Consider the following 10,867-nt stretch of genomic DNA (forward strand, 5'->3'; position numbering starts at 1 on the left):
CAGGAACCGAGACTTGGAATCCTATTGTTCAGAAAGTAAACTGGGTTGTATTTCTTGGCATGCAGGCTGACCTGCTTTCTAGCCCCCGAAAGACCCGACTCAGGATGTAGAAAGAGAGAAGCAGCAGAAACCAAGAGCTTATATGGGATTTTGTTTGGCACTGAAGATGGAGTCTGATGTAGTAACAAACCTTCGCACAATGTGGTATTTACCAAGCATTCTGTTACTCACATGGCCACAATGTGGTAGGTGCTTAGTTAAGATGGAAAAAGCATTATCTGTACAACATACTCTGAGAGAGACAAACAGACCACATTCACATAAGTCTTATTCAGAATATTATAATTGTTCTATTTTATTATTAATCATTGTTAACCTCTGACTGTGCCTAGTTTATAAATTAACCTTTACCACATGTATGTATGTATATATAGGAAAGAGGGTTTCACATTTAGGGTTCAGTACTATCCAAATTTTCAGGCATCCAGTAGGGATGGTGGATCATGTCCTCAGGGTAAAGGGGAACTAGTGCCAGGTGGCTCAGTGGTAAAGAATCCACCTGCAATGCAGGAGATGAGGTTTTGATTCTTTGATCAGAAAGATGCCTCAGAGAAGGAAATGGCAACCCACTCTAGTGTTCTTGCCTGGGAAACCCCATGGACAGAGGAGCCTGATGAGCCACAGTCCATGGGGTTGCAAAGACTTGGACGTGACTGAGCAACAACAGCAAGTGTAGTGCAGTGTAATTACAAGTACTTGGTGATGGTGTCTCGGGGGGGTGGGTATTAAGGCATGTGGGCTTGTGGCTTTGTTCACTAAGTCACCTGGACAACATTTGGCAAGAACTTTTGATGCTCTGATGGAACTCATTTTTTGTCACAGAGGAAGTGTCCATGCATCCCTGTTGTCCTCGACACAGTTGCCTGGCATTCTTGTCTCTTCCTCTCAGTGTAGACCCTTGGGCTACACTAAATCATACTCTTACTCAGCTCAACATTGCGTCTGGCAAAATCACTGAAATCATAAGTAACAGAGACATTTCACACAAATGCGACTGCTCTGTGGTAAGGGACTCAAGGTGCCAGGAGCTGCAGCACAGGATGGAGCATCACTGGTCTCAGCATCTGTAGATGAGCCTCAGGTGGGAACCTTACTCAACACAGCACCAGGGGCACCTATTTTGTCATTGTAAAGCAGCAAATTCATAGACACCAGCCAAGTTTTATAAATGAGTAACCACAATACAGGTATAATCTAGGTGCCACATCCAGCACCCTGGGAGGAAGTAATCAGCCCCCTGAAGGGTGGAAGACCTGTGGTTAGTGCAAACCCTTAGTCTTGACAGACATTAATAAACATTTTCATTATATTGTTGAATAACTTAAATATCAGGGAAATAATTCAAATGGAATCTTCTAGAAGAACATAAACTACAGTGTAATTTTAGGGTCGCCCTCTGGCTATGTTAATTCAGGAAAAAGTAAGAGAATCACTTGAAAATTATGTGGAACAAATAATTGGAAAAATATATACTTTTCCCAAGTCTATCCAAGACCTCTGAGGATAACTTGGTTGCCAAATAATTTAATTTACTGTTTTATACTCAAGCAATCTTTGTCAAACTCCAGGAGATAGTGAAGGACAGGAAGGCCTGGCGTGTGGCAGACCATGGAGTGGCCAAAGGCTTGGACAGGACTTAGCAACTGAACGACAGTCTCAGTCAGGGCTTCTGTTGGAATGTCCAAGTGAGCTGAGCCAACCCTCTGCACTTTGAGGCAGGATCAATAACTTCTTCATCTCCTCATTGCTGATTCTTTAGTCAGAGTACTTCAATTCTTTTCAAGACAACCACTGTTCATATTTCCAGGCATTTCATCTGGGGCCACAATCCAGTGCTAATACCCAGATCCAACTTCTTTATTCTTTGTTCTTGATTAAGAGATTTTAGGAGCATAATCCATGGCATGTTGCAGTCCATGGGGTCACTAAGAATCGGACACAACTGAGCAACTGAACAACAATAGCAACAAAGGAGCATAATAGCTCAGGAAATACACTCTAGCTGTAACATACAAGTTGTTTTTCAGAGGAAAGTCTCAACATAATTGCTGATATATTTAATAATATACTCATCCAGGGTAGATGTTTCTCAGACTGTGGACAACTTTGATTGGAATTGTAGCACCATATAAAAATAATTTGTAAGGACAACATTTAGAAAATATTTAAAAGAGATGTGGCCGTAAGTTGAACTTTATGCCATTTTAAAAAATACAGACTTTTATAAAGTAAAAACATTTATGGTTGAATCCGAAGATGGTCTGCTGGTGTCCAGCAAAATACTGTATTTATGGCAGAGAGTGGACCTTTTTCTTCTTCAGGAGATCCTAGGGCACGATTCTGTACCTGTCCTCTTCTCTGTGTTAGAGGATTTTTTTTTTAAGAAGTAAAATCATAATTCTCACAAAAACATAAAATGAACACTTGTCAAAGATTTTTATCTAACTCACTGATTGGGTGAGAACACTGGGATGATATTATACTGGTTCAAAGGAGAAGTCAAAAGATCACAATTTTCTATGGGGTAAAGGAATGTTGAAGTAAGTTTATATATGGACTTGAAACTTGATTTATTATTACTTTTAGGGGGTTCCAAAATTTGCTTGTCTTTGGAGAAGAATTCTTTGTACTTGTTGTTTAGCTGCTCAGTTGTGTCCAACTCTTCGACCACGTGGACTATGGAGGGCATGGAACGACAAACTGCTTCTCCCTCTGCCCTCAATCTTTCTCAGCATCAGAGTCTTTTCCAATGAGTTGGCTGTTCACATCAGGTGGCCAAAATATGGACGCTTCAGTCCTTCTAATGAATATTGAGGGTTGATTTCCTTTAGGACTGATTGCTTTGATCTCCTCGCTATCCAAGAGACTCTTAAATTCAGTTCAGTTCAGTTCAGTCACTCAGTCCTGTCTGACTCTTTGCGACCCCATGGACATGGAGCATGCCAGGCCTCCCTGTCCATCACCAACTCCTGGAGTTTACTCAGAATCATGTCCACTGAGTCGGTGATGCCATCCAGCCATCTCATCCTCTGATGTCCTCTTCTCTTTCTGCCTTCAATCTTTCCCAGCATCAGGGTCTTTTCAAATGAGTCAGTTCTTTGCATCAGGTGGCCAAAATTTTGGAGTTTCAGCTTCAGCATCAGTCCTTCCAAAGAATATTCAGGACTGATTTCCTTTAGGAATGACTGGTTGGATCTCCTTGCAGTCCAAAGGACTCTCAAGAGTCTTCTCCAACACCACAGTTCAAAAGCATCAATTCTTTGGTGTTCAGCTTTCTTTATAGTCCAACACTCACATCCATACATGACTACTGGAAAAACCATAGCTTTTCTCCAAGGAGCAAGTGTCTTTTAATTTCATGGCTGTAGTCACCATCCAAGTGATTTTGGAGCCCAAGAAAATAAAGTCTGTCACTGTTTCCATTTTTTCCCCATCTATTTGCCATGAGGTGATGGGACTGGATGCCATGATTTTTGTTTTTTGAATGTTGAGTTTTAAGCCAGCTTTTTCACTCTCCTCTTTCACCTCAAGAGGCTTTTTAGTTCCTCTTTGCTTTCTGCCATTAGGGTGGTGTCATCTGCATATTTAAGGTTATTGATATTCTCCTGGCAATCTTGATTCCAGCCTGAGCTTCATCCAGCCTGACATTTTGATGGATGTACTCTGCATAGAAGTTAAATGAACAGGGTGACAATATATAGCCTTGACGTCCTCTTCTCTCAATTTGGAATCCGTTTGTTGTTCCACGTCCGGTTCTGACTGTTGCTTCTTGACCTACATACAGGTTTCTCAGGAGGCACATAAGGTGGTCTGGTCTGAATTCTCTTTAAGAATTTTCCACAGTTTGTTGTGATCCGCACAGTCAAAGGCTTTAGCATGGTTGATGAAATAAAAGTAGATGTTTTCCTGGAATTCCCTTGCTTTTTCTATGATCCCACAGATGTTGGCAATTTGATCTCTGTTTCCTCTGTCTTTTATAAATTCAGCTTGTACATCTGGAAGTTCTTGGTTCACATACTATTGAAGCCTAGCTTGAAGGATTTTGAGCATTACCTTGCTAGCATGTGTAATGAGTGCAACTGTGTGGTAGTTTGAACATTCTTTGGCATTGCCCTTCTTTGGGATTGGAATGAAAACTGACCTTTTCCAGTCCTGTGGCCACTGCTGAGTTTTCCAAATTTGCTGGCATAATGAGTGCAGCACATTAACAGCATAATCATTTAGGATTTGAAATAGCTCAGCTGAAATTCCATCACTAGTTTTGCTCTTAGTTATGCTTCCTAAGGTCCACTTGATTTAGCATTCCAGGATGTCTGGCTCTAGGTGAGTGATCGTCATTATCCGGGTCATTAAGACCTTTTTTGTACAGTTCTGTGTATTCTTGCCACCTCTTCTTAATATCTTCTGCTTCTGTTAGGTCCATACCATTTCTGTCCTTTATTAAGCCCATCTTTGCATGAAATGTTCCCTTAGTATCTTTAATTTTCTTGAAGTGATCTTTAGCCCTTCCCATTCTATTGTTTTCTTCTATTTCTTTGCACTGATCACTGAGGAAGGCTTTCTTATCTCTCCTTGCTATTCTTTGGAACTCTGCATTCAAATGGGTATATCTTTCCTTTTCTCCTTTGCTTTTCACTTCTCTTCTTTTCACAGCTATTTGTAAGCCCTCCTCAAACAGCCATTTTGCTTTTTTGCATTTCTTTTTTTGGGGGATGGTCTTGCTCCCTGTTTCCTGTACAATGTCACGAATTTCTGACCATAGTTCCTCAGGCATTCTGTCTATCAGATCTAATCCCTTGAAGCTATTTCTCACTTCCACTGTATAATTGTAAGGGATCTGATTTGGATCATACCTGAATGGTCTAGTGGTTTTACCTATTTTCTTCAATTTAAGTCTGAATTTTGCAATAAGGAGTTCATGATCTGAGCCACAGTCACTTCCCAGTCTTGTGTTTGATGACTGTATAGAGCTTCTCCATCTCCAACTGTAAAGAATATAATCAACCTGATTTTGGTATTGACCACCTGGTGATATCCAAGTGTAGAGTTGTCTCTTGTGTTGTTGGAAGAGGGTGTTTGCTATGACCAGTGCATTCTCTTGGCAAAACTCTGTTAGCCTTTGGCATGCTTCATTTTGTACTCCAAGGCCAAACTTGCCTGTTACTCCAGGTATCTCTTGACCTCCTACTTTTGCATTCCAGTCTCCTATGATGAAAAGGAAATCTTTTTTTTTTTGGTGTTAGTTCTAGAAAGTCTTGTAGGTCTTCATAGAACAGTTCAGCTTCAGCTTTTTTGGCATTAGTAGTTGGGGCATAGACTTGGATTACTGTGATATTGAATGGTTTGCCTTGGAAATGAACCAAGATCATTCCATCGTTTTAGAGATTGCACCCAAGCACTGCATTTCGAACACTTGTGTTGACTATTAGGGCTACTCCATTTCTTCTAAGGGATTCTTACCCACAGTAGTAGATTTAATGAGATATCTTTGTATTGCTATCCCTTTAATTTTCAGAGTTGTAAAATAACTCAGAGGCACTGAAGGGCACAGAGCCCCCATAAAATCAGAGAAGACCCCACCATCCCATTAAAAGGAAATCCGGTAATTGCCTTTGCTTAGTCCAAAGTCTTACATTTTTCTTTGCACTTGAATGATTTTCCTTGGGTCATCTTTATTTCCTGGTTTCTTGGAGAGAATTTTCCCTCTCTTTGTCAGGAAGCTTTAGATGTTGAGGTTTTGGAACCAGACAAGCCTGGGGTTCAGATCTATCTCTGCCTTTCCTGGGCATGTGGCCTCACTGATATCACTTCTTCCCTGAGTCCATGTCCTACAATGGATGTGAAGATTAAAGTGTCTGGTACACAGATATAGCAGAAGCAAACCCTTATCTGCTACTAACTCTGTGTGGGATGTGGATCCAAATTTAAGATAGTCAAACTTATCACCAGCCCTATTTTAGAAATGTGGAAACTGAGGTACCAGGTGTGACAACTGAGTCACCAGTGTGGAAACTGAGGTACCAGGCACCCAGGGTCATGCTGTGAGGTCATGCGATGGAACTGGAATTCAAACCCAGGCCAGCTGGCTCTGCTATCACACTCAGCCAGCACTCAGGAAATGAAGGTGCCATGGCACTGTTTAGTTTCTTTAATCCAACCACATCTTGACATGAATGAGTTGGCTGACTCCCCTAGAAATTCAGCTACAGAGTTGTTGGTCACGGCTCATTCCCTGGTCACTCTCTACTCCTGTTTGGCACTGGGGTGGGGGCCATATGGCCACAGTCCTCCCTAGGCCCTGCTTCTCTGAGGGTCTTTGAGACTCTGATTCATTTGAGGGTCTCCTCTATAAAGCCTGATCCTGATGGTGATTTGGGGTGAAGAGGAGAGCTGGTTTCTGATTGAAGTTTTAGGAAATTGGGTGCCTGAGCAAAAGATTAAAGAAGCATATTTTCCATAAGGTTCTATAGGCTCAGGAAGGGAATACTAAAGGTGTCCTCAGTTGTGACACCAAAGTGATCACTAGCCTTTTGGGTCAGAAGATCTGGATTCAAGTCTTTCTTCATGAATCCCCTGGCCTATACTCTCATGCCCCAGGAGCCATTCTCCAGACAGTGGCCAGTGTGATTATTTCAAAATATAAATTAGGTCAACTCATCATCCTGCTTAAACCCTCCAGTGACAAATGATTGAACTTAAATTACACATACCTCATTAGTGTTCTGAATAGTTGCCAACTGGTTCTCTTGGAAGGGGGTTTTGGGAAGAGAGAGAAGAGCCTTGATTTATAGTATTTGCCAATTTCCTTGCTGCAAATATTCCTATTATTATAGACAACATTTAGCTTTGAACTTGACAGTTAACAGCTCACAAAATTCCTGAAACCTGCACAGCTGACTTAAAGCTGTGAAGCCCTGGACTCAGCACAACCCTGTTAAAACTCAGCTTCCTACTGTTGCCCTTGTGGCCCAGTATGGTCTGCTGTCTTAGCTTAATCTGCCACAAGCAAATACTATAGCCTGTGTAGTAATAAAAACACAGAAATGAATTTTCTAATGGTTATGGAGACTAGAAGTCTCAGATAGAGGTCCGGCCAGTTCTTGGTGAGGAATCTCTTCTTGGCTTGCAGACAGCTGCCTTCCAGCTGCAACCTCAGGTGACTAAAGCACACTCTACTGACTTGTCTTAAAAGGATGCTTAACCTGTTATGTCCTACTCTTCCCAGCCTTATGACCTCACTTAACCTTAATTAATTCTGTCAATAACCTGTCTCCAAATAGTCATACTGATGTTTAGAGCTTCAACACATGAATTTTCAAGGAACACAATTCCATACCATCTACCTACCTCATCAATTTCACCTTGTTTCATGCTCTCTTCTGATCATGACACTGCAGCTCTACCACCTGTGAGCCCCCAAACACACCAAGCTTCATTCCCCCACCAGGGCCTTCTTATTTGCTGTTCATCTATCTAAAAAATATTTCCTCTAGACCTTAATCTGTAATTGCCACATCACCCTTCTGAGGGATTTATTGATGAGAAAACTGAGGTGTGAGAGAATAAACATTTGACCAAAGCATAGATTGGTTAGATGTGTTAGTTGCTCAGTTGTGTCAGAATCTTTGCGATCCCATGCATTGTAGCCTGCCACACTCCTCTGTCCATGGGATTTTTTTTTTTTTTTTCCCCAGGCAAGAATACTGGAGTGGGTAGCCATTCAGTTCTACAGAGGATCTTTCTGACCCAGGAATTGAACCTGAGTCTCCAGCATTACAGGCAGATTCTTTACTGTCTGAGCCACCAGGGAAGCCCCCAAAGCATACATTTAAGAAAATACTGAGCCCAGATTCAAGGCATCATCACTTCTTTATTTATAGATTTGTAGCTGGCAGGAACTTTAAAAATCACCTGGGCCACAGGCTCAGCTTCTATGTCTCATAATTTAAGAGCTTAAAACTTTGATAAACCCAGCTGAAGGGACACCATTCCTTTCATGTCAGTTTGACAAGCTTTAATTTAGCCAGTCTTTCTGCAGGTACTGGTGAGAGATTCAGTCCAAGAGACACAGTAATACAGGAGATTGAGGAGGCCCCAGCTGGTATTCTTTCCAGTGGGCCAGTGCCACAAACTTCTGTGGAATATTAGCACGGTGAGCTGGGAGAGGTGCTGCTTAGAAATAAAAAGTGACAGCTTCCAGTTGGCATTTCCCATTATGTGGGACCTTTTTGAGTGAGATGATTTTCCACTTGGGAGAGGAAAGAGTAATATGTCAATGAAGGCAGAAGGAGATGTCTAGAACTTCCAAAGATAGGAGACTACTATTTTCCTCATAGTTTGAAAATGATAGAGCCCTTATATGTATGCATTTCACTAATAATTTATACATCCCAGTTTCTTTGAGAGTTGGTGAAAGCAGAATCAAAGCACATTCAGAGTCACAAGTAAGTATTTAGCAATAAAGCAAAAGTCTGAAAACAGGATTTTCATATACATGTTCATCAGCCCACTAAAAAGTCAATGACCTTCTGAATTCCTTAGGTCAAGCTTGTGCAAACATATGGGACTTGTCAATACAGGAAAAAGAGAGCGTCAGGTTGAATAATTACCCAGATAATTTGATTCTGGGAGAGTTTGCTTAGAACTCTCTAAGCAAATGCATTGAATTTGCTAAGGAAGTGCATGGAAACCAGCACTTCCTCTTCCTGTCCTCCTCTGGTCCCCACCCCCATCGGGATTTCCCTGTGCATATTTTTATATCTGCAGCATCTATACACATTATATCCTCCTGCATTTCAGTTTGACTGTATAGATGATGGCCTTGGCTCCATATATGCACATTAAACACAGTAGATTTCAAGGGATTTGGATGGGTATCATACACTGATCCAAAGTCTGCTTTTCTCTGCTGTAGAGCTCTAATCACAGTAAACTGTGTGTTTGTAATCATCTAGTGAATTATGGTAGAAACATTAAGTGTTAAAATCCTGGCCTTTCCTTTGGAGATCTGGGTTATTTGGATGCTTGTCTAGACTTGACTACAGACATATCCAGGTACACAGGCCTTTCTCCACATATGTTTAGGCCATATAGATGATCCAGATAGTTCCAAGTTCAAGTATTTCCTACGTTTTATTTTTTGAAGTATAGTTGATTCACAACATGTGTTAGATTCAGGTGTACAACAAAGTGTTAATATTTCCTTCTTTTCTACTGCCATCCTTGACTAGTTGTGATACCTCTCCCTTTTACCTGGATTCTGGGCCAGTTGGGAATGAGCCAGAGTGTTGATTCAGTACTGATCTGAGAGTAAGAATGGAGGATGGTAGGATTCCACATGATGTGATGCACAGCCAAAAAACAAAGTATGGAGGATGGGCCAGGACTCCAAAAGAAAGAAAAGAGCTCTGACAAATAGCATAATGAAAGAATATTCAGGTTGACTCAATGGCCAACATTTACAACTTTCTAAATGAATTTAATTTTTCAATCTTTAATGGCCTTTAGTACATACATTCAGATTGGTGATATAATACAAGGAAACTGGTATTTGGAGTATTCGCTCATCTATTTGATTTTCTCTTAAGAGCTAATTCTGAGGTGTGCATTTTATGCCTGGCTACATGTAGTGATTAGATAAACTACATAACTTTTAAATCTCAAAGGTAACTGTTAAATCTGAGTTAGGATAAAATGTGATTGCAGGAGTTCTAACCTGGCTACATTCTCTGCTGAAATGTTGCTGTTTGCTTTTGGGGTCATGGAAAGAAAGAGGGTAGAAATGTTAAGGGAGAAGAATATTGGTACACGAGGAGCACTCTTTAGAAGTGAGAACTGACTGGGTTGTAGCTTTACATATAGACTAGAGACTTCCCCTCGCTGAAAATCACAAAAGCTGTGATAAGAGTTAATAAGTGCCATTACCTAAAGTTACTGGTTAATGTATTCCTGGAGCTAAGCAACAATGCAGACATGACAAAAGAAATTTTATTTGAATTTGAAGCACATCACATGAATTTTTTTTCTTATAGGACATATGTGATCTGGCTGAGGCATAAATTGAGCAATCAGACCCGGAGGGATGGTATGGGGAGGGAGGAGGGAGGAGGGTTCCAGATGGGGAACACATGTATACCTGTGGCAGATTCATTTTGATATATGGCAAAACCAATACAATATTGTAAAGTTAAATAATATAAAATTAAAAAAAAAGAAAAGGACAGTCTTTAATTTAAATTTTGCAGCAGATAAATCACATGTGGATAAATAAGAGTTAATTGAATGTAGTTTGTAGGAAAAGTCAAATGCTGAATTTGTAAGCATTTCTCCAAGGGTATGGATGTTGTAGTCCCTATCCCACCAAAAAGCAAATGAAAACCATTTTATTCATAGTAGGAGATATGTTTGATCCGAGGTACGCAGATGTTGGCCTGGCCTTTGTAATCAAATTGAGTGCTTCTGCCCCAGATGTTAAAAAGCTCCCAATTCAGTGCAGGACAGTAAGGAGCTAGGGTGAGTTTTGCTGGTGGCTTGTCTTTTCCAAAGCATGTTTTGTGGAATTGGGTCTTTAGGGTTGCAGTTTCCTGTACAAACTCTTGGCCTCTATTTTCTCTTGCAGTCTGGTGTCTGGTTTGGATCTGGTCAGATGAACCGTGTCTCCTGCCTAGCTGACAACCCACAGGAGGTAAGCCTATAAAATGGCACAGGCCATGGTTGTTCATGTGAGGAGGACTACCTGGCAAAGATGGGTGGTTCCCATGTGGAATTCTGTTGAGCGGTGCTCTGGGGCAGGGACTGACCAAACTTC

The 10,867-nt window shown here is 41.0% G+C and overlaps 1 long non-coding RNA gene across 1 annotated transcript in view; it reads left to right on the forward strand.

Moving 5' to 3' along the window:
* The window catches only part of LOC123328048, an 86,357-nt gene extending 75,548 nt beyond the window's left edge, over positions 1 to 10,809 (forward strand). Inside the window, exon 3 of the long non-coding RNA XR_006542777.1 lies at positions 10,679 to 10,809. This is a non-coding gene — a long non-coding RNA (uncharacterized LOC123328048). The remainder of the gene's footprint in view (positions 1 to 10,678) is intronic.
* The last annotated feature ends 58 nt before the right edge of the window (positions 10,810 to 10,867 follow it).

This window comes from Bubalus bubalis, chromosome 11 (genome assembly GCF_019923935.1).
Source record: "Bubalus bubalis isolate 160015118507 breed Murrah chromosome 11, NDDB_SH_1, whole genome shotgun sequence".
Taxonomy (NCBI): Eukaryota; Metazoa; Chordata; class Mammalia; order Artiodactyla; family Bovidae; genus Bubalus; species Bubalus bubalis.